General features: G+C 54.3%; 1 protein-coding gene across 3 annotated transcripts in view; it reads left to right on the forward strand.

Moving 5' to 3' along the window:
- Nucleotides 1–25,132, forward strand: part of SPSB1 (splA/ryanodine receptor domain and SOCS box containing 1) — a 79,573-nt gene that overhangs the window by 40,832 nt on the left and 13,609 nt on the right. The window contains exon 1 of one of the 3 annotated variants that reach the window (XM_003927919.4): nt 6,528–6,939. The exons of the other annotated variants lie outside the window; for them this stretch is intronic. The gene's annotated coding sequence lies outside the window, so the exon portion shown is untranslated. Of the gene's footprint in view, nt 1–6,527; nt 6,940–25,132 lie in introns of those variants that run through there. 3 annotated transcript variants of the gene reach the window in all.

The following is a 25,132-nucleotide window of genomic DNA, read 5'->3' on the forward strand; positions in this document are numbered from 1 at the left end:
ATGACTTGGGCGATGAGAGTGAAGGTGGGATTGAGCAATTATGGAGGGAGGAATTTACAACATTCGGCTAGGCACAGTGGCTCACACCTGTAATCCCAGCACTTTGGGAGGCTGAGGCAGGCGGATCATGAAGTCAGAAGATCAAGACCATCCTGGCTAACATGGTAAAACCCCGTCTCTACTAAAAATACAAAAAATTAGTCGGGTGGTGGTGTGTGCCTGTAGTCCCAGGTACTCGGGAGGCTGAGACAGGAGAATCACTTGAACCAGGGAGGCGGAGGTTGCAGTGAGCCAAGATCGCACCGCTGCACTCCAGCCTGGGTGACAGAGCGAGACTCCATCTCAACAACAACAACAACAACAGCAACAACAAAACACTGGGCACTAATGTGGGAAGCCAAGGAGGAGGAATCCAGAGAGATGAGTTTGAATCTGGGTGAACTGGAAGTCGGTGACAGAAATTGGCAGCAATGTAGAGGCTGGGAGGGGGCTGTTTAGGCTACAGGGGATGTGTGAGTCGGGGGCAGGGTCACCGCTGGGAAGATGCTATTTGATGGACGGGTCAAGTTCACAGGCAACAACCCCCGGGGTCACGAGAGCAAAGGAGCCCACGGAGGGAGGCCCCTGTACAGGGAGAGACCCCCCAAAACATCTGTTGTGTAAGGAACAGGAAGAACGGCAGAGGAGCTGCGACAGAACCTTAGAGAGTGAGTCACATACTGTCACGAAACTGGGAGCATTTCAGGTCAAGGGCATGGTATTTTCAGACACAGTCGAGAGGCAGAGAGGAAGGATGCTTGTGTTTTGGTCCCGTTCAATTGATCGATTAGGAGGTCATGATCTTGGAAGAGCATTTTTCCTGCAGGGGCCAGGTCTGAAGTCAGCTTGAGCTGGTTCTGCAGCCTGAGCGCAGAGGGTGATGGAGACCACACGAAGTGTGGTGGACGCAGGAGAGGGCATCGGCCGCGGGTGGTCCTCCGTGGGTGGTCCTGGCACCTTGGACCCATCCTGGGCTCCGTGGCTGAGGCTCGGTTTCAGTGCCCTCGTCCAGCAAGTGCTGACTGAGCTCCTGCCCTCGTGGGCTGTGTCAGGCACCAGCAAACCCCCAGGGTCCAAGAATCGGCCTCCCAGGTACAAACTGCAGAGGAAAATGGCGAAAAACATGGAACCACCTTCTTCGGTGGGAACCTTGGTCCGCCCTCTTCAGTGTCTGCTCCCAGAGGGACCAGCACAGCCCGTGCCACCTCCTAGACAGCAGCCCTTCCGCACTTCTTAGCCATTTAGGGCTTGCTCTTATTTGCATTTATCTCCTTTTTCAAGTCCACCTCTACTTCCAGCTTCTTTTTTTTTTTCTTTCTTTTTTTCTTTTTCTTTTTTTTTTTTTTTGAGATGGAGTCTTGCTCTGCCGCTCAGGCTGGAGTGCAGCGTTGCAATCTCTGCTCACCGCAACCTCCACCTCCCGAGTTCAGGCAATTCTTTTGCCTCAGCCTCCCAAATAGCTGGGACTGCAGGTGCATGCCACCATGTCTGGCTACTTTTTGTATTTTTAGTACGGACGGGGTTTCGCCATGTTGGCCAGGATGGTCTCAAACTCCTGACCTCAGGTGATCTGCCCGCCTCAGCCTCCCAAGGTGCTGGGATTACAGGCATGAGCCACCATCCCCAGCCCTCCCTGTCAGCTTCCTGAAGCCTGCTGTGCACAGCCTCCTCCCGTGTAGGCTGACCCTCAAAGCGGCCCGGGGAAGAGCACAGTCTTTTTTTATTCCAATGGTAAGGAAAGAGGTTGGCAAAGAGGCCCAAGGAGCCTACGAGCCAAATAAATAGTGACATTCTCCCTCTGCCCAGCTAGTTTTCTTCTGCAGCGTGGCTCCTGGGGAAACAGCTCAAGGTGGAGAGGACCTGGCTGCTGGCCAGCTTAGAGGCGGGGGGGCCTGGCGGGGGTGCTCGGCTGCATTCCTTCACACTTTTCCGCATTTGTCCCAGTAGCGTCAGGACAGAGGGACTCCTTTCATCACCTCATCTTCATGCCTTGGGTTTTTATTTTTTTAATAAAACAAAGCATTTTCAATTGTAGCAAATATATATAACATCAAATTAACATTTTATTTTATTTTTTAATTTTGTAAGACAGCCTTGCTCTGTTGCTCAGGCCGAGTGTGGCGTGTGGCGTTGGCTCACGGCAACTTCCGCCTCCGGGACTCAAGCCATTCTCCTGCCTCAGCCTCCCAAGGTGCTGGGATTGCAGGTGCCTCCCACCACACCCAGCTCATTTTTATATTTTTGGTAGAGACGGGGTGGTTTCACCACATTGGCCAGGCTGTCATCTCTAGAACCTCCTTATCTTCCCCACTGGAAACTCTGCTTGTTAGTCACTCCCTCCCCGTTCCTGCTCCCCATGGCCCCTGGCAACCACCATTCAACTTTCTGTCTCTGTGGATCTGATCGGCTTAGGCACCTCACGTAAGTGGAATCATGTAGTATTTGTCTTTTTGTGACTGGCTGACTTTGCTTCGTGTAACATGTTCAAGGTTCACTCATCTAGCATGTCAAAACGTCCTTCCGTTTGAAGGCTAATAGTTCATCGAGGGACGGGCCCCATGCTGCTTCTCCGTTTGTCTGTCCATGGACACAGGTTGCTTCTACCGTTCAGCCAGCGTGAACATGCTGCTATGAACGTGGCTGTACAAATGTCTGTTCAAGGCCCTGCTTTGCATTTATTTGAGCGTATACTCAGAAGGGGCTTGACTGGGTCATATGGGTGATTCCGTCTTGAGTATTTTGCCATATTGTTTTCTACAGGGCCTATAAAACGCACCATTTTGTAAAATGGTAGATTTTCATTGGGTAATAATCTTTAAGGTATCTTTGTGCTTTAAAAGAATGTTGTGGAGCCAGGAGTGGTGGCTCACCCCTGTAATCCCAGCACTTTGTGGGGCTGAGACGGGCAGATTCACCTGAGGTCGGGAGTTCACGACCAGCCTGACCAACGTGGTGAAACCATGTCTCTACTAAAAATACAAACATCAGCCAGGCGTGGTGGTGAACACCTGTAATCCCAGTTACTCGGGAGGCTGAGACAGGAGAATCACTTAAACCTCAGCCTGGGAGGCGGAGGTTGCAGTGAGCCGAAATTGCACCACTGCACGCCAGCCTGCGTAACAGAGCGAGACTCTGTTTTAAAAAGAAAAAGAAAAGAGAGAGAGTGTTTTGGGGCCCGGTGCAGTGGCTCATGCCTATAAACTCAGCTCTTTGGGAGGCCAACCCTCCAAGGTGGGAGGGTTGCTTTAGCCCAGGAGGTCAAGACCAGCCTGGGTGAGATCCCATCTCTACAAAAACTAAAAAACTAGCAGGGCATAGTGGTGCATGCCTGTAGTCTCAGGTACTTGGGAGGCTGAGGCAGGAAGATCACTCGAGCTCTTAAGCCCAGGAGGTTAAGGCTGCAGTGAGCCATGATCGTGCCACTGCACTCCAGCGTGGGTGACAGGGAGGGACCCTGTCTGTAAAAAACAAGAGAGAAAGAATGTTGTGGTTCTCTGGTCCCTTGGTCGGTAGCTGGAAGATGATCATTGGAGTTAAGACTTTACCCTCCAAAGGCCGGGCGCGGTGGCTCAAGTCGGTAATCCCAGCACTTTGGGAGGCCAAGGCGGGTGGATCACAAGGTCAAGAGATCGAGACCATCCTGGTCAACATGGTGAAACCCCGTCTCTACTAAAAATACAAAAAATTAGCTGGGCATGGTGGTGCGTGCCTGTAATCCCAGCTACTCAGGAGGCTGAGGCGGGAGAATTGCCTGAACCCAGGGGGCGGAGGTTGCGGTGAGCCGAGATCGCGCCATTGCACTCCAGCCTGGGTGACAAGAGCGAAACTCCGTCTCAAAAAAAAAAAAAAAAAAAAAAGAATTTACCCTCCAAATGTCATGTGTGCAGTAATAATAGCCACCCCTAATGCATTAATACATATCAAGTACAGAGTACTCAGAGGTATCCCATGCAGAGCGAGAGCTGCATAAACATCGGCACGGTTTGAGGACCTACTGTGTGCTGGGAACTGTAGACTCTTTGTGTGTATTCATTATCTTCTTTGATGCTCTGCAGGGTAGGCGTTTATTGTTCTTGTCTCTGCAGGTGAAAAATGAGCAACGCTGTCTCATGCTCTTGGTTTGAAGTGTTATTTCTTGGGTTGTTAACTCACTTTGAATTTTCTATTTACTTAAAACAAATTGTCTAATTTTTCCTCCTGGTTCTTTACCTACTTCCCCCAAAGCAAAAGAAAGTACGAGGAGTGAGGGATCATCTGTCTGTGTGCATTCAAGGGAGAGTCTGGGGCCGGGCAGGGGCAGGAGGCCACTGCCTGAGTTCACCTGCAGCGCTGGGCTGGTGAGGACGCAACTTCTGGCCGACTCGGGCAGGTCCCTCACTCTGAGACGATAAAAGGGCATCAGTTGCTGTGTTCAGGGAACCACTGCCCTCGCTGCCTTTTTATTAGGTGGTGACACTTCACTGCTCCCTGGAAAGAGGGGGGGCCAGCTCTCCATCTCCATCTATGGTTCTTTCTGTAGTCCCCATCCAGAGACCCAGGGTGGTGCAGGTGAGTTTGGGGAAAGAGCCTTCCGACCCGCCACCTCCCCATCTGGTGCCCACTGGTCCCCCGGAGGGGCTGCTTGGCAGCGCTGGGGCCTGACTCCCTATCGTGGCATCAAGGCCCTTGGCATCCGGCCGCAGACCCTGCTTCTCGCTCTCTCTCACGTCATTGTCCCAGGTGCTCCTGGCATTCTAAGAAACTCCTCCATCAGTTCTGCTTGTCCTAGTGGGAAGAGGTGACGAGGGGCCTACGTGAGAGGGGAAGGGGGCTTTTCTGGTCGTTTCCATCTGGTTATCCCAGAAATGATCCATTTACATTCCCAGCACATGGAAGTCAGGATCTGAGCCTCTAATCCCTTGTATGAGCTCCAGCTCCGCGGCCTCACCCCTCTGCGGCCGAGGCAGAGTAGAGGGCAGGAGTTGGCCCTGACGTCCCTCTAAGAGGACAAGGATGGAGGGGGGCTCAGCAGGGGGAAGGAGAGGGCTCCCCACAATCAGGGGAGGGGTGTGGCCAGGGCAGGCACGTCACACCTGGCCAGCCACCTGCCCACCTAGTCAGTGAACCTGTTCACTTGTTTTAACTTTAAAGCCTCTATGGTTTGGGGACAGGAAGCCCTCTTTGAGGGGATGGGAGAACAAGGCCAGGATTGGGGTGGGGGAGAGGTGCAGCCCAACCTCACGCCCCAGCCCTCTGCAGGCTTTTCTCCCCTTCGGCTGTGAGTGCTGCGCCTCCAGCCTTGCTGGGCTGGGGTCCCCACTTAGGTGCCTCTCTGGGGGTAGCACCTGCTCAGAGCCTCAGGCCACCCTCCTGATGGGGACACCCTGGCCACGAGGGCCCTGAGCCAACAGCCATGGAGGCTGCGGAGCCGCCAGTGAGGATGAACCTTCCCCTCCCTGCTCCGTTCCTTCTCTTCTTGCTCCACCGCTCTGTCTCTGTCTCTCTCCTGGAAGGGCCCCTGAAGCCAGCATGGGGAAAACGGGCCCAAGAGTGCCTTTAGAGGCAGGGTGGGGTGACTTAAGAGAGGGACCTGGCGCCTCTTCCTGTGCATAGTGCTGTGGATCTGCTACCAACACTGTCCAGGTCAGCAGCCTGTCTCTCAAAAAAGGCAGGGATGGAGACACTCCCACCTCCCCAGCTGTGGTGCAGGGAAGAGAGAGCATGGCTTGAATTGGCGCCTAGAAGACACTGAGTCCTCAGAGGTGGGAGGGGCCAGCATCTCTCCCTGTAGGTCCCTTGTCCCCTCTCTCCTCCCCCACCCCAGACCTGGATACATGGAGGTAGGTGGGTGGGGTGGGTGGGGGTGTGTCACTCTGCTCTTTCCTACCCTGTTTCCTCAAGCTTCTGCTCATGGAGACCTGGGACACAGCCAAGGCCCTGGCTGTGGGCTCCCCCGGACCCCTTTCTGGGGTGTCCCTGCCCAGGGGAGACCCTGTCCCGAGAGAGGAGGTTGGTGACTCTCTGGGGGCTCTGGGTGTGCTGTGACAGGAGGCATTTGGAGATCCATCTCCAGGCTATCCTGGCTGTGCCTAAGCCCCGCCCCCCCCGCCACCCCCCACCCAGGACAGCACTTGCAGGGGGCAGGGGGCACAGCCAGATGCTGCTCGGCCGCTCTCCCGCCAGCGCGGCCTCGCCCAGGAGAAGTGTACTTTCTCCTTTGCTGGTGAGTTTCTGTTCATTTCAGGACAAGTTGCCTGGGAACTAGAGAGTCGGTCACAGCTGGAAAAGGGGCTGGGAAGGGAATCGGGCCGCCTTTGCCTTCGAGTCTGGCCCTGCAGGCAGGGCTGGGGTCTTCAGTGCCCCCTTTTGAGGTCTGAGGTGGTGTCACCTCCTCTGCTGGACTTCGTGGCCGTGAAATGTGGGTGGCGTGGGCCACGATTCTGCCTTTGGGGGGCTCCCGCCTTGCTCTGCTGTGCTTTCCTGACTGGGACGAGGGGGTCTTGGGGTTTGGGGGAGGGTGCAGCAGCCGCAGGGCAGGAATGCATATACCCTGGCCCCGTTCTGGAGGACTCTGGAAAACCCGGCCGATTACCTTGTAATTGTTCCCAGCAGCGAGGAGCGCGTCTGGGCCGGGAGCGGCCTTCAGTGTTTGTTTTGCCTTCTGTGTTCTCCAGGCCAGTGGTAACCAAGGGCCGCTTCCCCTTGGAGACGGCGGAGCTCGCTCGGGCCAGGGCTGACCCAGCCTGGGCAAGGCAGGCCTGGGGACCCGGCAGGGAGGCCGCCCTACAGCAGGGGCTCCGGAGGTGCTGCCCGCGCTCCTCTTCTGTCATTGTCCCCCCAGCGGCGAGGACCTGAGGGGCTTCTCTCCTGGGTCTTTTCCCAGGCGGTTGCCTGGAACACTCGAGGACTCCGGATCCTCTGGTAGGTACCCGGGAGACGGTGAGAATGCGCACTGCCCAGCTACATGTGGGTGGTCTCGGGCAGGTCGTGGACTCGGGGCCGTGACTGATCGCCAGGCCAGATTCTGGCAGGACCCAGGGTCCCGAGGTCATTCCGGGGCAGGTTTGGAGCTGAAGGAGAGGTGCTCTGAGACGGCCGCAACGGAGGCCCACCTGGGAAGGCTCCGTGGAGGAGGGGGTCCTGGAAGATCCCACACAGATGGGATTCCCATCAGATGGGATTGTTGGAAGTGAAAAGAATGTCGTTATAACGCGTGTGGCTCTTAAGGACTAGCGGGGCTGGTGTGGCTCCTGGTGTCTAAGGGACTTTTGGAGCAGCTGAGAGGGCCTGTCCGGGGCTTGGAGGGTGGAGAGCGGGGAGCCTGTGAGGAAAGGAGGGGCCTCCAGCAGGGTGGCCCTACCCTCTTCCCAGCAGGGACTTCCCAGACCCCGAGGGCTTCTACAAGGGCTGGGCTAGGGGATCAGCAGCCCCGCCCCCCCGCTCTGGTGGCCCTGGCACAGGACGGGAGGCTGTCCCCTCCTTCCATGACACAGGTCGGCCTCTAGACGTGGTTGATTGAAGTCAGTCGTGTTTCGGGATTGGCTCGGAGAGGGATGGAAACCCCTCGGCCTTCTCCTGTGTTTTCTCCAGCCCCCACCTTGGGAGGATCCCCACCGACAGCCCTGACCCACCTGGTCATGTGGGTCACCCGGGGGTCTGGGGCTGGTGCCCTTTGGGGGCAGTAGCCTGAGACTCTGCATTTCCAGCAAGCTCCCGGGTGATGGTCTGTGGGATGCACTAGGGTTACCGTGCACGGGGCACTCAGGGTGACAGGTTCCCTCACCTTGAGAACGGGAGCTGTTCTCAAGAAAGGAAACGGACTCTCCCCGGGCAGGCGCTCACTCCTGTCTGGTTTTCCGTTTGGGGGCCTAGAGAAGAGGTGCTGTCAATCAGCAGAGGAGGGGATCGGGGGCAGGGCAGGGACACTGGTGTATGGGGACTGGCCCGGGCCCCACAGTCTGACTTTCACACGGATTCCTGCCACCAGCCCAGCTGCCGATACAATTAAACCTCAGTGATTCACTGCAGTGCGTTCTGAGGCAAGGCGCTGTGTCGTGAAAACACAGGTCCCAGTGGCTTGCTTTGTTGGCAGGTCTTGCTGCCTCAGCAGAAAAGAGGCGCTTTTGATATGGGAACGGAAACTTGGGACCGCGTTAGAAATGGTTAGTGTGTTCGTTGGAGAGGACCCTGGTCCTCCTCCAGCTGTGGAAACTCCACGCCTGGCGGGAAGACGTGCGGCTGGGGAGGGGTCCCCTCAGCACCGGGGTCTGTGGTCTGAGCCGCCTGTGCTGTGATGTGGCCGGCCTTGCTTGCTGCTGAGGGGCGTGGGACGCACTAGTCCCCTGCTGGCCCCTCTGCCTGCAAAGGTAACATGCTGCTGTTTTCATTTTATGGAAAGTCCGGCTCGCAGAGGAAATACCTTTCTCAGCGCAGCCTGTCCGATGTCCCAGAGCAGCTCTGCCCAGCAAGGCGAACACATGAAATGCGCATTTGTAGTCCTCGCGAGTACCTGGCCACAGCGGGGGAGGCAGAGCAGGAAGGGGAGAGGACTGGGCTAGCTCGAAAGGCCAGTCCTGGCTGTAGTTTCCAACACTGGACTGACTGCTGGGACAAGCAAGTGTCCCGGTCTCGTCTCTTCCTCCGTGGCCCTCATTGCTGTCCCGGACTAGCCCGTTCGATGGATATTGGGCCAATTTCCCTTTTTTCCACTTCCCCTTTTTCTCCTCTTGTTCTCAAAATGTGGTAAGCGGAATAGGCGAAACCCAGATCCAAGTTGCTTTCCTGAGAAACTTCCCAAAGTGGTTAGGTCCTGGCCCCCTGGCCTCAGAAGAGAGAAGCAGGGTGCACACACCCCGCCCCACCTGGACATCACAGACCCACGGCCCAGCTGCCACCCTGCCCCAAGGGCGTGATTACTGGGGGAGGGACTGGGAGAGGGTTTGAAGATGCAGGCAGAACCTCTGCCAGCAGCCGCTTCCCCTGAAGCTTACACTCATTGTTCAAATGATTGGGTGTGGCCAGCCTCCCCCCACTAGACTATAAGCTCCCTGAGGGCAGCAAGTTCTGGCTGTTCTGTGTATCCAGTAGGTGCTTCATACTTTTAGAATGAATTCCGGCCCCTGAGGCACATTATTTGGACTTGGATGTTGTCCCACTGTTCACCAGCTGAACATTGCCAGACCATCTCTTGGGTTGGGTCACTTTTTCCTGTGACATCTTGTCCACGTGGCTCATTCTTTCCAGCTTCCCTTGGGGAAGATGTTTTCTAGCAAGTGGAAGGCCTGTTCTCCCTGAACACTGACCACTTGGCCTGTGTTTGTGAATCGGCCGCCTTGTTGAGGCACTCGGGGGCTGAGAAACAAAGCAAGGTCTTGAGAGGCTCGTTTGAACCCGTCTCGGGGCCTCGCGGGTCCTCGTGGGATGAGTGAGCAAGCAGCTCAGAACACAGGCCTCACACGTCGCATTGGCCCACTCCCTATGTTCCACGTGAGCACACCTGGCCAAGAGAGGATCCGTGGGCACTGGCAGCACCCGGCATGAGACGCCTGGGCTGTGCCAGGTCTGTGAGTGATGATCCCTCTACATGAGAAGGCAGAAATACAACCCATGTGAAGAGGTTTGCATGTGCGACAAGTCCAGAGACGCTGTGCATCAGCCGGGGGCACCCCTAGCTGTGGGCAGAAGCTCCATGGTGCAGCGCCCAGTGGCAGTCAGGCCCCAGTGACATCTGTGGAAGAGCAGGGAGGATCCCAGTGGTTGGGCGATGGCCTGATAGCTGAAGGCAGGGCCTTGGTCGGTTTGGAGCTGCCTCAGGGTGTCGACTTGCTCAGTGGGAAAGTAGGCACCTGGGAATCCAAACGTCCCTCTCCTGCCTCATCCTGCCTCGTTCCCAGAGTAGGGATCGCCCCGACACAGGTTGTTCCATGTCCTTATCCCCCACCAGCCCGCAGGGTCATCTGCTCCCCAGACCACAGTTTGGGCCCAGGCATGGAGATGCAGGCACACATCCCGTACTCCTTGGGAGAAACTCGATCCACAGGTGCTGTCTCGGGGCGGCAAAGGCTGCCAAACCACAGCCCTGTGCTTTTTCCTTTGGATAACAGAAAGGGGAGGCGGCAGAGGCCTGGATTGCAACAATTCTGCTCTCGAAGGCGCTTCACTCCCCACATCTGAGCATCGTTAACCGTGTCCTTTTGTGTAACCCTGGCTAACAAGCCTTGTCCAGCCAGCCAGGCCTCTGTAAGCTCTGTGCTTCGCTCTGCCCTGCCCTCCCCTCCACACCCGCCCCCTCTCTGTGTGGATCTTGGCATGGTGGACATTTTGCATCCATTTATGGTTTGTTTTTTTTTTTAATTGAGGTGAAATTCACATAACATTCACCTTTTTAAGAGTACACTTCTATGGCATTCAGTTCATTCACAATATGATTTGGTATGCTACTACCTCTGTCCTGTTCCAAAACATTTTCTTCACCCCTAAAAGAGACCTCTGTCACTTCCCGTCCCCCTACTTCCCATCCCCAGGCAAGCACCAGTCGGCTTTCTGTTTCTGTGGATTTGTTGATCCTGGTCATTTCATCAAAAGGGAATCATACAATATGTGACCTTTTATATCTGGCTTCCTTCACTTAATATAAGTGATTCATTCACATAGTAGCAGGCACTAGTACTTTATTCCTTTTTTTTTTTGAGATGGAGTCTTGCTCTGTTGCCAGGCTGGAGTGCAGGGGCACAAACTTGGCTCACTGCAGCCTCCACCTCCCAGGTTCAAGTGATTCTCCTGCCTCAGCCTCCCAAATAGCCAGGACTACAGGCGCCTGCCACCACACCCGGCTAAATTTTTTTGTATTTTTAGTAGAGACGGTATCACCATGTTGGCCAGGATGATCTCGATCTTCTGACCTTGTGATCCACCCACCTCAGCCTCCCAAAATGCTGGGATTACAGGCTTCAGCCACCTCACCTGGTCATTTTATTCCTTTTTACGACTGAATAATATTCCACTGAATGTGTATACCACAATTTCTTTATCCACGCATCCATCAATGGACATTTGGGCTCATCCATTTATGTTTTTGCAACAATAACAACAGTAAAGAAATTGAAAAGGGAGGGAATTCATAAGCTCATTGCTCTAAGCACAGCAACCTTTTCATTCCTCTGGGCTCCTTTCTGCCTCTGTCCTGAGTGGGCCAATACAGTTTCTTCCAGGTTTTAGTCCCGACGTAGATGTAGTTGTGCCTTTTTTTTCACTTGGCATAGCAAACCCTTTCCCTTGCCCTCTCGTACAGAGATCCTTCCCATTCGCTGTTTTGTTTTGTTTTGTTTTTGTTTTTTTTTTAAGATGGAGTCTCACTCCATGCCCAGGCTGGAGTGCAGTGGCACAATCTTGGCTCACTGCAGCCTCAACTGGGCTCAAGCAATCCTCCCACCTCAGCCTCCCAAGTAGCTGAGACTATAGGCATCTACTGCTACACCAGCTAATTTTTGTATTTTTTGTAGAGATGAGGTTTCCCTATGTTATCCGGGCTGGTGATCTTGAACTCCTGGGTTCAAGAGATCTGCCCATCTCAGCATGCCAAAGTGCTGGGATTACAGGTGTGAGCCACTGCACCCAGCCCCCGTTAGCATTTTTGACAGGTAATACTCCACTGATGTGCTGACTGGGAAGGTCACTTCCACACTCTTTGCCTTATCTTATAAGTGATGCCCGGTTCCATGCCATTCTGCCCCCCACCCCAGGCTCTTCTGCTTGCCTGGGAAGTTTAGGGTGAATTTATTCACTGCCTTTGAACTTGCTGGGCCCTCCCTTCTTGAGCGTTGGTCTGTGTGTTCCAGATTGATGGAATTGGGAGAGGAAGGCCACTGGCATATAGGAGGAGGAAGTGCCTGAAGGTTGATGTGGCCTGAAAGTATGTTGAAGGCCTTTTTTTTTTCACCTGCCTGGGAGGCCTTGGGATTTACCCCTCCCTCAGCATCCTGTTGAGTTCCGTGAAATCCCACATGGGGAATGGTGATTGGGTTGCACAAGCAGGTGCACAGCCCAGTTCTTTTCAGAATCCTCTCAAGTTCATTGGCCAAGATCCAGTGGAGGTCCCGCTGAGACACCTCCAGTCTAGTGATCTCCACATACACTCTCCCCAACCCAGGGCTCGCCTCAGTTGCAAAAATCAGGAACCTGGAGGTAGGTTACTTGGACACTTGATTTTCTTCTTCTAAAAGTGGATAGTGGAGCAGATGGCCCTGAGGTCCAATACTTTTTTTTTTTTTTTTTTTTTTTTTAAGACGGAATCTCACTCTGTCGCTCAGGCTGAAGCGCAGTAGCACAGTGGCAAGATCTCAGCTCACAACAACTTCTGCCTCCCGGGTTCAGGCGATTCTCCTGCCTCAGCCTCCTGAGTAGCTGGGATTATAGGCACAGACCCCCACGCCTGGTTAATTTTTGTATTTTTGGTAGAGGCAGGGTTTCACCATGTTGGTCAAGCTGGTCTTGAACTCCTCACCTCGTGACCTGCCTGCCTCGGCCTCCCAAAGAGCTGGGATTGCAAGTGTGAGCCACCACACCCGGTCAAGGTCCAAGATTTTGAGAGTGATAGGAGGAGAGGTGACCGTGAACTAAATTTTAAAAAGCTGGTCTAAGGCCATCCTGTTAAGGAGAAATAATTGCCTCCCCACACATGCCTATGATTAGTCAATCAACCTAGATGTCCATCTGGGGGAACGTCACCAAAATTATGATAATAGCACACAATAGGATATTATGCAGCCATTAACATAAAATTGATGGAGGAGCTAATATGACGGGAAAAGCAAACTGTGGATCAGTGTCTGGGGTGCGATCTTTTGCTGTAAAGAGACTATTCTCATAGGCACCAGAATGTTCTCGAATGTTCTGCCTTGTTCGAGGGAAGGACACACACGCTTCTGTGCTCCCTGGGCAGTGGAAGAGAGGAAACACTTTACATTTTTGTATTGAGATTTCTTATGAGAATGTCTAACATTTGAAATATATCGAGATAGAACATGAGTTTTAAAAACTTCCTGTTCTAAGTGTAATCCCAATGGTTTTCATTTAATAGGGATCTGAGAGTCTAAACTGTCCAGCCATGATTACTTGAAGTTAGTGGTTCTCAATCTCTAGCCTCATCCTAGTGCACTGGAGGGCTCGTTAGAATGCAGGCTGCCCGGCTGAGTTTCTAATTCTGAAAGCCTAACGGGGTCAAGAATTGGCATCTCTGAGTTTCCAAGTGATACTGATGTTGCTGGTTGGGACATGACTTTGAGAACTACTCCTGTAAAACAGGGCCTTTCTCCACGAGCAGTGGCTTATGCCTGTAATCCCAGCACTTTAGGAGGCCAAGGCGGGCGGATCACCTGAGGTCGGGAGTTCAAGACCAGCCTGACCAACATGGAGAAATCCCATCGCTGCTAAAAATACAAAATTAGCTGGACATAGTGATGCATACCTGTAGTCCCAGCTACTCGAGAGGCTGAGGCAGGAGAATCGCTTGAACCCCTGAGGCAGAAGTTGCGGTGAGCCAAGATCGTGCCATTGCACTCCAGCCTGGACAGCAAAAGTGAAACTCCGTCTCAAAAAAAAAAAAAAACAGTTACATTGTAAATCTTATCACAATCATGTTGCCTTTTCCCACTGCCTTTCCCCACCACTGTATTATAGAGGGAGGCCTGTGGTCTCATGACGGGTTCAAGCAATTTGGGTCACCCACACGAGCCATAGGACTGGCATCTGCCATGGCATTCCCCAGCTGAGCGCTTTCCTGCACTTGGCATTCAAGATTCCAAGCTCTCAGGTATCCCCTGATAGCCGCAGGTGTGGAGAGGTGGCAGGAGGAAGGCAGGAGCGGCAGATATTAAGCTCCTACTTTGTGCCTAGAGCTTTGGTTAGGCGATTCTATGCTGAAATCATGAACGCCGCCCTTCCCCCTTCTTATTCCTCCAGGTGGTTTGAGGGCAGCCACTTGGGCCTCGGGGGGGATGAGTGGATGCCCGCCCCCCGACTCTCACACAGGCTGGGTGGTAACCCCTGAAACCTCTCTGGGTTGATGCTTCCTGAGTCCTCAGATCTTCTCCCTGGCTCTCCCTGGTCACCCTCCTGCTCACTGTCCCTGGAGGGACATGAGGGTGACCCAAGGGCCGCTCCCAGAGGTGACCTTTGCCAGCTGGCACATCCCATGGAGAGAGGTCAGAGTGTCACCAGCTCCCATTTGGGCCTTGGCACTCTGAAAGCCTGGGTTTGGATGGATACCCTGTGTCCAGGAAGCTGCCTTGTTCGAGGGAAGTGGCAGACTCCAGACGCGCTCCAGCCTCCCCTCTCAGGCCAGGCAGCCCTGAACTCTGGAGTTTCACGGGAGGCTGGGCTGGAGTGAGCCCTTCAGGAGAACCTGCTTCTCGGCAGAACCTCCTCCTGGGAGTGACCTCCCTGGGCCCCCGACCCACCCTGCTTCAAGCCCCCATCTCCTGCCTTCGAGGGGAGCTGCTGAGGTCGTCAGAGGGCAAGGAGCACTAGGTTCTCAGAGCCTGTCCCTGTGGGTGCCCTGTTGGTGGCTCTACTGGGATGGCCATGGGGCTGCTTTCAGGCCTGCCTTCCTACTTCTACTCTTTGGGGCGCCCCCACCTCCTGTGTGAACAAGATGGGCCCAGTGTGTGACCCTCCCCCGCCAGGCTGGGTGGTGTCGGGGTTCCATAGTGTACGTCTTATCCCCGTTGTCGCGGGAGGGCTCGTCTGCTGCTGTCTGGGTCACCTTTCAGGAAGGCTGCTATGTGTCACTGGGGTCCCTCAAGAACTGGCTTCTCTTCTGCACCAGGCACAGTCCATTGTCCTCACCACCCTGACTAGGCTACAGCTACAGTGTCTTGTAATTTTCAGTCTCTGTATGAATATCATGCTGGTTTCCCAATTTATTGTAATTTTCAGTCTCTGTATGAATATCATGCTGATTTCTCAGGGCTGTGGCTCCACTGATTCGAGCCCTTTCTGAAAGTGCTGTGAGTCATCTGGGCCTTTCCATAGGTGTTTACAGCAGGTGCATTTTGGGTCTTTTGAGGTCAGGGACTAGAGCTCTGGACCGTGTGGGATTTTCTCTCCAAAATCCCTTGTCAGAACTTCTCAGAAGGATCTGGTTCTTTCTGTTGATTCTAGGGGCACAGACTTATTTTTATGTCCCTGCTTAAGGGGTCCCTCCTCAAGTTGGCTGTTGGCAGGGTGGGAGGTGGAGGGTGGTGACCACATGTCACAAATCCCACTGGTGGTGGCCCTTTTGCCAGGGGTTTCATGGCCTGGCTGGCACAGAGCATGCCCTGAGCCCTTCCACCACCAAGAGCGTCCCCGCCACTCATGTTCAGCATGCCGAAAGGAGCTCGAACCCCAATTAGCAGGCAACGGCAGTTGAGCCAGGCTACAGAGGTTGCATTCTGATAAAATAGCAGATCGTTCCAGGCGTGTTTCTCTTGCAAAATCCTGGGCTGCCACCACTGATGTGTGAGATGGGGCGGCAGAGGGAGGGAACTTACGTGATCTTCAGGTGAAAGGAGGCTTTATAAATAGGTCACCTTGTTCCACATCCTGAATTTCATTCTTTCCCTACCTTGGGGCAAAACAATGGTTTTACTGTTCTGGGGTCAGTCGGGCGCTGCAGGGGAACTGGGCGTAGGAGGTGGGTGAATGTCTGCCGCTCCCTGGTGACCGACCCACCTCTGTGCATCCCTTACCTGCCCTTTCTGTCTGCTTGTCCCCAGTCACCTGGGCTACATCCCCGAAAAGGGTATAGCCGCTCCTTCAGGAGACCTTTTCCTAAACACCACCACAAGCAGGTAATTTTTAGTGGAAGTGAGGCTCCAGGGCAGTTGATCTGACAGCGCTTTTGGGGAAGGTGGGGGCTGCGGGATTGTGGCTTTCACTGAAACACCATCACAGGGTTGCAGGCAGGTGCTGTGCGGTCTGCCCTGTCTCAGCCTCCCCCAGGGTGGGCTCTGAGATCCTCATTCCTTCTCAACTCCCTCTCTTCCCTGGAGTTGGCCTGTCAGTGGCTGTTTTGTTTCTGATGGGGCCACCTCACCTGGCCTTTGCCACATGCAGAGCTGCAGTGCAGCTGCCACCTGGCTGGGGATGGGGACGGACCAGCTGTTCTCTTCTTGTGTTCTGGGTCAGTAGAGAGAGACAGCTGCCCCATTTTTACTGGGCTAATTAAAATCTGTAATTTTGAGACAGTGTAATTGGAAGTCTTGGGATAGATCACTATAGAAATAATATCCCTCTTTGGGATGGCCCCAAAGCTTCCCTGGGATTCTCATCCTTTATTGGAATACCCTTCTGCTAGGCTGGGCGTGGTGGTGCCTCACGCCTGTAATCTGAGCACTTTGGGTGGCTGAGAGAGGAGAATTGCTTGAGCCCAGTAGTTGGAGACCAGCCTGGGCAACATAGTGAGACCCTGTCTCTTTAAAAGAAAAAAAAACATTTTAAATGCCCTTCTGCCAGTTACAGATCCTTAGCACGTCCCTTCATGGGTAAAGCATCCAGGACAATAGCGCTTACCCATTACGCTGGGCTTGCTTTATAAAAGCAACACAGCTGCAGCACCTGTAGGAATCGCTTTGGGGATAATCTGTTCTTGCAAACATAGTGTGTGAAATCATTGTTTCTCAGCCTGTGACTCTCTTTTCATCTGCCTAAAAATCATTTTAGTTTTAAAAGTAACACGTGCATTTTTTAAAAATTCAAAAAGCATTTTCAGTGAGCAGTGTCTTTCTTCCCGGGATTAACCGTTGTGAAAGGTTTGGACGTTTATCCCTCTAGACCCTGTTCTGTACCTACAAACAGATAAATGTGCACAGAGAGGATCTCTTTAAATTCTGTTCTTTCAGAAATGGCATCATGATCTGCATATTGTCCAACGATTTGCTTTTAAAAGTGTAACAGCATCACGGTCCGTTTTCTGTGGTGTCGGCACTTTGGAGAGGCTGCCTCCTCTCTCCAGGGCTGCATGGAGTTCCGTGGTCTGGACAAGGTGGGACTCGTGCCGCCTCCACCATCCTCATCCACATGGCCCTGTGCAGGCCTATAGGGATTCCTAGACAAGAGCCTGGAAGGGCCATTGCTAGGGCGTTTTGCACGTGGACAGGGACTGCCTTGTTGCACCTGCACACCTAGAAGGCTGGCCCAGTTTGGGGTCCGTCTCCCTTCAACATACACCCACAGTCATGTAGGAGTAGCCTTTCCCCACATCCTTTGCAGTTCCCACAAATTTTTGTTGTTGTTGTTGTTTTGAGACAGAATCTCACTGTGTCACCCAGGCTGGAGTGCAGTGGCGCAATCTCGGCTCGCTGCAACCTCCACCTCCTGGGTTCAAGCCATTCTCCTGCTTCAGCCTCCCAAGTAGCTGGGATTACAGGCCTGTGCCACCATGCCCAGCTAATTTTTGTATTTTTAGTAGAAATGGGGTTTCACACCATGTTGGCCAGGCTGGTCTCAAACTGCTGACCTCAGGTGATCTGCCCACTTCGGCCTCACAAAGTGCTGGGATTACAGGTGTGAACCACTGCTCGGCAGCTTTTAACCCTGTGCATCCCACAGCACTGTCTTGCTCCTGTCTCAGCGGTAGTGCTGTGCCCGGCATCACAGTCCTCTGAGCCTTGCGTAATGAAAGCAAACCGTGTCTGCATCCAGAAGGTACTCTCCGACCACCAGGACCTGCCTTCCCTCTCCTGCCCCTCTAGGCTCCCTCAGCCTACAGAGAGAATGGCTGCCTTAGAAACAGGTGCCGTTCACCTGTCCCGGGTCTAGGACTTCCAAACAGTGAGCTTCTGGGATGCTTTCAACTCCTCTCCACTCCAGGGGATCAGCATCCATTTCCCTCTGTATCTGCAGACCTGGCTGCCCCTACCTGGAGGAGCCCACAAAACTGGAGGATTTGTGAGATTCTTTTCTTCCTTCCTTCTTTCTAAGATCTGTGGCCCCCAGCAAATCCTCTCCAAAGCTGGCCTCGTCCCTGGACCCACGCCACCTTAAATGGCTGTTTGAAGCTGGCCAAGGGAGGAGGGGGCTTTCAGAAGCTCATCGGCTTAGAGCCCAGGCTGCCACTGGGAAATACAGTGGGGACACGTGGCTCTGGTGGGTGTCTGGAACCCCAGCCCACCCCCGTCCCATGGCTGCTGTGGCGACACTGGGTTGAGGGGTTTTGCCCTCAGAGGGTATAAGGGACATCCCCTTTCACCCGCTCAAGGATTTTGTGTGTGTGTGTGAGTGAGTGTGTGTGTGTGTGTGTGTGTGGCAGTGGTTGGGGGGATTCCTTCTGCTGAGGGAAGAAGTTGAGTGAAGTTAAACCCCAGCGCTTCTCGCCATCTGGTGTCCATGCAAGCAGCCCTCCCCCTCCTCCAGAGCTTTGAATGGCCTTCACTCTGTTGTAGGAAAGGCGGAATCTCCTCCAGGGTATGTGTCCCCCTGCCAGGGAAGCCAAGGTGACTCCAGGGCCCGTGGCTGCTGTCTGGCTCTGAGGGTCCAGGTGCTGGTTCCTGCCTTCATCACGTCTTGCACTCCTCTCTGCTCCCCCTAGCCCAGCCCTCCCCCCGTGCATGATACAGGTGCTCCCGCCGCAGCCTTGACTTTGATATTGGTGATGTGTCCTCTCCCTTTATCCCCCACCTGCTCATGGCACAGTGGGACCAGCGCCGTTCCAGGCCAGGACTGGGGATAGGTGAGTGTGGGTCAGGGGACTGTCCCAGCTGAGCTCAACCAGAGAGGCCGAGGGACATGGAACACGAGAGGCAGGTGCAGCTGAGAGGCCGAGGCCTTGGCGCCAGCGCCGTCAATGCTCTCAGATTTGACAGCGGATCTCTGACAAAAGACATGCAGGTGCGTGGGTGGGTGGGCAGCCTGCCTGCCTTCCTCGGGAGGAAGCTCTCCACGGGACACGTCCTGAGCAAGTGTCGGGGAACTCACCCACACACGATCCGCCACCAGCGTCAGCTCTTCCACCCAGATAAGTTGTCTTCCGTGACTCAGGGCCTCTGGGACGGTTGTGAGGAAGGTCCTTTCATGAGCTGCCAGCCCACCCTTTTATGGCTGTTTTTCTCTCTTGACCCTTGTGATCTTACCTTTAATTTGATTTTACTTATGAGAAAATGTTGCTAGGAGTTCCCGACCCAGAATGACTGGTGAGCTCACCAAGGAGGGCCCTGCAGTCAGACCTCTTGCACACACACACACACACACACATACACGCATACACACACATGCACACACACACGTAGACATGCTCCACCCACAGACACACATGCAGACACATGACACGTGTACATACATGCACACACATGCATGCATGCACAGCACACACACGCATGCAGACACACCATACACATTCAGACACACCACATGCACAAATACATACATGCCTCACATAGCTACACATATGCACACCACACATACATGCAAACACATACACACACATTCTTTCTCCTGGTGGAAATTCCTCATGGCATTCGTACCTGTGACAGGGTAACAGCCTGGTCTTCAGGAAGCACCAGGCCCTGGGGCTGTGCGTGTGACAGCCTGAGGACAGCAGAAGTGAGAACTCATAATTTACAGGGAGTAGAGTTTGGTGGGACAGAAGAGGTACAGACCAGGAACGTGTTTGTTGTGGGGCCTGACTGAGACAGCCGTGAGGAGGAGGAGGCAGGTGCAGTCCTGGTGACACACTAGCTAATGCGACAGTGGCCTTTGGGGGTGAAAACTTCCACTAAGGGAATGGAGAGCAGGTGCCCCCGGCCATGACGCTGCCTGGACTGTCACGCCTCCGTCCTGTTCATTCGTCTAGGCTGCTGCTGTTGCTCTTGGTGTGCAGGCACACAAGTGTGCACCTGTGTATGGGTGTGTGTATAGGTGTGTGCGAGTGTGCGTGTGGTGTGTGCACATGCGCGGGTGTGTGCATGTGTGGGGTGTGCAAGTGTGTGGGGTGTGTATGGGTGTGTACGTGTGTATGGCTGTGTGTGAGTGTGTGTATGGGTGTGTGCACATGCATGGGGATGTGCAAGTGTGTGTATGGGGGCGTGCATGTGTGGGGGTATGGGTGTGTATGTGTATGGGTCTAAGTGTGTTTGGGTGTGTGTGCATGTGTGGGTATAGGTGTGTGCATATGTGTGGGTGTATGCGCGTGTTTACGGGTGTGTGCACGTGTGTGTGGGTGTGTGCCTGTAGGCACACATGCACAGTGTGTGGTGGGTGGTGGCGGCAGCAGCAGGGCCACATCTGTCCTCTGATGTCCCGTTCCAGCCCTGCAGGGTAGCACAAGTCACGCCCTTTGCGTCTTTGCTCCTCCTGGATGGGGATGAAGGCTGAGTCCTCCCACCTCCTGGAAAGTCACCAGTTGCTCAGCAATCCCAGGCCCTAATGCTTCTGTGGCACTGCAGGACCCCACAAGGCCTAGGCATCTGCATTTGCTTCTCAGAGCAGCAGTAAGTGGGGTGGACCCAGAACAGGGGGCCTGTGCTGTTCTCTCAGCTCCTGCCTGAAGTGTGGCACCCAGTGCTGGACGCCCTCCTGGCCCCCAGGGATGTCTGCCATGGTCCAGTGTTCACAGGAGCCATCCCAGCACCTGCGGATGTTTGTTACTTGGCACCTGTGGGTGTCCCCACCCCCCATCCTGAGTGCCATATCCAGGAATTTTGGTGATGGTAGTAGCAGTTTTGCTAATACCATTCGAACAGGGGCATTCCTGTTTGAATACCCTGTGGCCCAGGACCCATAATTTGTCTGTTTTTGTAAATAAAGTTTTATTGAAACATACCTATGCCTATTCATTTACTTATTATCTGGAGAGCCTTAAACAGTTACTATCTGGCCGCTTATGGAGGGAGTTTGCCGACCCCTGGTTTAGAAGGAGCCTTAAACTTGATCTGCTCTAGCCCAGCCTTCCAAGCCTTTGAGTCTTGGCCCAAAGGCAGCATCCATCTAGAGGGCCAGATGTGGCCAGGAAGACAGGAGAGCAGTGATCTTTGTTCAATGAATGGAGAACGGGCTGGGAAATAAACAAAAGTGGAAATGGCAGTGGCACCAGCCCCCCCAGAACACTGTCTCCACTGAATTTTAAGTAAGTGTGTGAGAGATGAGTGTGCAGAAGCTTGGAGAAGCTCAGGCTGGATCTTCGTGGCCGGAGTTGCTGTCTGTGTGTGTGAGCTCGGAAGCCCCAGGAAGCGGGGCTGGGGAAGCGCCCATCAGGCTGCAGTCCCAGGGGAAGCAGCTTGTCCAGCTCCTGGGGACCCGCAGGAAGGGTGGATCTGTGCAGCCGCATTTTAAAATAGAAGAAGGCAGGCAGATGATGGCTTTAGTGTTCTTGCACCGCAAGGAGGTGGCTAGGTGTGAACAACAGGAAGTCGGGAAGGCAGTGTCGTCTTTAACCATAGCCTGGACACAGGGCGGGTGACAGATGAGTCATGAGTAGCCCTAGGGTCACCACAGTGATTGACCACCTGGGAGGTGACTCAGATGGCAGAAGCGGCCAGGTGGGTGGCCCACATTCCCTGGCTAGGCCCTGGGGTGCCCTTGCGAGGGAGTCACCCCACAGTCCTGGAGGCTCCTTTACCTGCCCACCCTGCCCAGGGAAAACGCCCCACACTGTGTCCCCAGCCTCCCTCCTCCCAGGCCCTCCCTCCCACCAACTCCCACGTCTCACAGCATTGTGGTCCAAGGCCTGGGCTGGGGTACAGGGGAAGGTGGGTGGAGGTGACGGGGTGGTGGTTAGGGTTAGGGATAGGGATAGAGTTAGGGATAGGTTTAGGGTGAGGGACAGGGTCAGGGATAGGGGTAGGGGTAGGGTTAGGGAGGTTTAGGGTTAGGGTTAGGGAGCTCAGCCCAGCATCAATGTTGAGGACTTGCTGGCATCTCAGAACTGGGAGAGCTTGTGGAGCCAACCTGGGCAGACAGACAGTGGATGTCCCACGTTGGGGTGAAGCCATCCTTTCTGGTGACTCTTTCTGGGACGGGGCTGGGCACTCCCTCCCACCACCCAGCTAATGCCTGCTGCAGCCCCACGGGGCTGTGTCTTAAGTGGAGACGAGGCAGGACGGCCTGGTCTAACTTGGGCTGGTGGAGCCTGGGCCAGCCTGTCCTTTATAAATAAAGTTTTCTGGAACTCAGCCACGTGAGTTTATTTATGTCCCGTCTGTGGCTGCTTTTGTGCAACAACAGCAGAGACTGTCTGGCCCTCAAAGCCAGACATTTACTATCTCGCCCATTGCAGAAAAAGCCTGCCGATCTCTGTCTCGCTGAGACAGGCGTTCTGTGTGTTCAGGCCTGGGTTCATTAGCCTGAGTGTTCCCTCCCTGTCCCTCCCTTCCCTCCCTGTCTCACCCCATATCACCCTTTCTCCCACTCTGAGGTGTCCCCCTTGCCCTACCCCACTCAACCTCCCTGGTATAGTCCCTCCCAGCATTTTCTTCCTTTTTTTTTTTTTTTTTTTTTTCCACCTGCTCAGGGCTTGGTTTTGACCTCTTAGCATTTTCTTTTTCTTTTTTTTTTTTTTTTTTTTTTTAGACAAAGTTTCACTCTTGTTACCCAGGCTGGAGTGCAGTGGCGCGATCTCGGCCCACCGCAACCTCCGCCTCCTGGGTTCAGGCAATTCTCCTGCCTCAGCCTCCCGAGTATCTGGGATTACAGGCACGTGCCACCATGCCCAGCTAATTTTTTGTATTTTTAGTAGAGACGGGGTTTCACCATGTTGACCAGGAGGGTCTCGATCTCTTGACCTTGTGATCTGCCCGCCTTGGCCTCCCAAAGTGCTGGGATTACAGGCTTGAGCCACCGCACCCGGCCCTCTCCTAGCATTTTCAATTACCCTGCTAGGGGACCCCTCCCTGCCACCTTCCCACCCACGCACCCACCCCTCCCCCAGCCTCCTCCTCACTCTTCCCACCTGTTCCCACGGGTGGAGGGAGGGCGGATCTTCCATGACAGATGAGATTCCAGGAGAAAAGTGCGTCCAGCTGCAACAGTTGAGCAGCAGAGGGGCTGTGGGGGAGCTACGCTGCCGGAAGCGTGCCGTGAACTCTTAGAATGTAACTCCCGCCCTGTCCTCTCAGGGTGCTGAACTCTGTGCCCACAGGACCCTGCGGAATTGAGAATACGGAGAGGTCTCTGGGCACCAAGCTGGAGGGGGTGTCCAGACAGAGATGGGGAGTACTCTGCGCCCCCACTCCATGCAGCTCTGACCTCAAGAGCTGCCTCGGGCCGGCCTTCCTACAGCTCAGAAAATGCTCCAATGGAGGTGGGGGAAGAGGGGAATTCAGGGAAGGCCACACCCCAGCCACACCAGGCCAGCTCTCTCTGCCTCCTGCAGCTTGAGGTGCAGGCCCCAAAGCCACGGGGTGCCCTCTGCAGCCACATAGAGGGAGTCCTAGAGGTTTCGGTGGCTCCCAGGAGAGGAAATGGGAATGAAAGCTTGAAAATAGGATTTTCCTGGGAGATCGTGAATGTGAGATCACAGTATTCACAGAACCTTCTGGAACCAGGGTGGTCCTCCAGGCTGCAGAGAACACCTCAGCTCTGTAATGGCTTTGCACACACTGGACACAAGAAGACCTGCCCTGTCTCTGAAGAGATGACCATGTCTCTGAGATCAGAACCCTCTGTCTATGGCTGGGTGCAGTGGCTCATGCCTGTAATCCCAGCACTTTGGGAGGCCAAGGTGGAAGGATCCTCAGAGGTCAGGAGTTCAAGACCAGCCTGGCCAACATGGTGAAACCCTGCCTCTACCAAACACAAAAAATTAGCTGGGTGTGATGGTGTGCACCTATAATCCCACCTACCTGGGAGGCTGAGCCAGGAGAATTGCTCGAACCCAGGAAGCAGAAGTTGCAGTGAGACGAGACAGCACCACTGCACTCTAGCCTGGGCAACAAGAGCAAAACTCCATCTCAAAAAAAAAAGAACCCTCTGACATCAGAAAGGGGAGGTCAAAAAACATGACCTGGCCCCTGAGATAAGGGGGCCGGGGCACCATGTATTCCCATGTGGAAAGGTTCTGCCAGAACCAAACCTCCAGGGCACCTGGCCAACCTGCGGACGGGGTCTCATGGGGCCTCTTACCAGCTGAGAGGGAGCTCTAGGCCAGCCCCTTGCACGGCCTGGCCCTGGCTGGCCCCACACTGAAGGGGAGGCCAGTGCTCTGAGGTCCCTGGGTTTCCCTGTGTCTGGAAGCCTGCAGCCTCCCACACCCCTGGTTCCTTTGGGTTCTCTTTGTCCCCTTTACTCGGGCACCCTAGTAACAAGCAGCCCAGAGTGACTCTCCCGGCAGCCAAGGCTCCGATGACCTCCCACCCACTCATCCCCACAGGCTCCTTTAGTTCCGTTTCTTCAGCCTGGAGCCTGCCCTGCCCCTGCCCTGGTTGATCCTAGGAGCCTGACGCCAAACCAGGCTGCTCTCCCTGGCCTCTCTGGTCCCTTCCAGAGGCCAAGGGGGTTCTTGATGGCAGAAAGAAACTTCTCTGTTGAACAAGGCTCGACTCTTCCGCCTCCTCCTCCTCCTCCTTGGTTAGAACTCTTCCTGGTCAGCACTTGGGAAGGCCGAGGCAGGTGGATCACTTGAGGTCAGGAGTTCAAGACCAGCCTGGCCAACATGGTAAAACCCCATCTCTACTGAAAATACAAAAATTAGCCAGGCATGGTGGTGGGTACCTGTAATCTTAGCTACTTGGGAGGCTGAGGCAGGAGAAGTACTTGAACCCGGGAGGAGGTGGAGGTTGCAGTGAGCCAAGATCATGCCACTGCAATTCCAGCCTGGGTGACAGAGCAAGACTCGATCCAAAAAAAAAAAAAAAAAAAAAAAAAAAATTCTTCCTGGGCTGCCAGTGGAGAGGATGGCGTAGATGCAGTGAGATCTCTCTCCCAACCTAAGTCCCTGTTCTTCCTCCCTGAATGACCCAGGGGATGGTAGCCAGAGAGGGAACAAGGCATCTGAGTGTCGAACTTCCTCCACAGATGTGCTGTTGAGCCCCAGAGGGCAAAACCCTGGCTTCTAGTTGAAGGGCGTGGGCAGGAAAAAGAGGTGATCGGTCAGATAAGAACTCCTTGGGGTCAGGGGATGAGCTCCCCATGCTGTCTGAATCGG

The sequence above is a fragment of the Saimiri boliviensis genome, chromosome 11 (genome assembly GCF_048565385.1).
Source record: "Saimiri boliviensis isolate mSaiBol1 chromosome 11, mSaiBol1.pri, whole genome shotgun sequence".
Lineage (NCBI taxonomy): Eukaryota > Metazoa > Chordata > Mammalia > Primates > Cebidae > Saimiri > Saimiri boliviensis.